Source organism: Nematolebias whitei, chromosome 5, assembly GCF_014905685.2.
Source record: "Nematolebias whitei isolate Nwh7 chromosome 5, NemWhi1, whole genome shotgun sequence".
In the NCBI taxonomy this organism is placed as follows: Eukaryota; Metazoa; Chordata; class Actinopteri; order Cyprinodontiformes; family Rivulidae; genus Nematolebias; species Nematolebias whitei.
In genome coordinates this window covers 47,109,312-47,110,629 of record NC_056502.1, presented here as the reverse complement: position 1 = coordinate 47,110,629, position 1,318 = coordinate 47,109,312, and positions in this window count along the sequence as shown.

The following is a 1,318-nucleotide window of genomic DNA, read 5'->3' as shown; positions in this document are numbered from 1 at the left end:
TATAAATAAGAAGAGTGTTCTTTCAATTGATTAATTCAGGATACAATTAAATAGTCTCTTGATGAGATAATTTGTATTTCTGGATTCAAATCAATGAAATAACAGTTCCTGTCCCCTGAAGGTCCTCAGAGACAGATTGATGTCGGAGGTCTAGTTCACTACATAACTATAGACTGTAAAGTTCATATTCATGATGTTTTTTCATTTCAGCTTGAAAACTGCAGGACTACAGGAACTCAACAAAAGCTGGAGCTGGTCTGTCTGTGGCCTCTCAGGAACGTGCACGTCACACACACAACCTTGGCCTAATGATGTGAGTATTTCTATTGTAAACTTTTATTTTTTCATTTACCCTTTATTTATACAGGTAGTCTCATTGAGTCATGAGAACTCATTTTCATGAGAGACCTGTTTAGGAGCAGATGGTGGGGGTTAAGTGCCTTGCTCAGGGGCCCAGAGTGGGGCCAATTAGGGTGGAGGCAGGTGTGGGTGTTTCACCTTTTCCACTACATTTTGATGTTGACGGTACCAGGAGTTGAACCTGCGACTTTCCGATCACAGGCCCATCTTCTAACCTCTGTGCCACCACTCCCCCACATAACATCATATCATAATGGTCATGGCCATATAAAAATCTCACTGTTTTCCTTTCAGATGTGTTAAACAGCTACTGGTCCCCCTGATGTTTACAGGGGGCTGTGGTTAGTGGATGAAAAGCCTGGCATGAACAAGATGATACTGGAGATCATCATTCGACACGAGCTACCACCTTCTAACTGTGAAGAACAACTGCAGCTCAGTGATTCCCTCAAGGCTCAGTGAAGGTGCTGAGAGCTGCAGAGGCTGATTCATGGAGCTTCAACACAGCAACCTCCAAACATGTCCACCCTCACATACATCGTCCATGAAGAGACTGGACCAGAGCAGGCAGCGCAAGATAATAAGACAGTGATAACAACAACAACAATAGACATTCACAAATGATTCATACTAATTTAAGTTTTTTTATTGTTTGTTTGTTTTACAATTGAAAACAGTTTGTTATCCACTGTTGTCATCACTCTTTGTTAAAATCCAGGTCTCTCTTGTAAATGAGTCCTATTGGATTAATGGGACTAACCTGTGTCAATAAAGGGTGAATGAATATAAATATCTACATAATGATTTATTCAACCTTTTATTTATGCAGGTTGGCTTCATTGAGCCACAAGGACTCATTTACAAGAGACCTGCTCCAGACAGAACAGTAAACAATGGCAATGATAAACTACAGTAAAAATGATAGAGATGATATGTATATATATATTTATAATGAGAT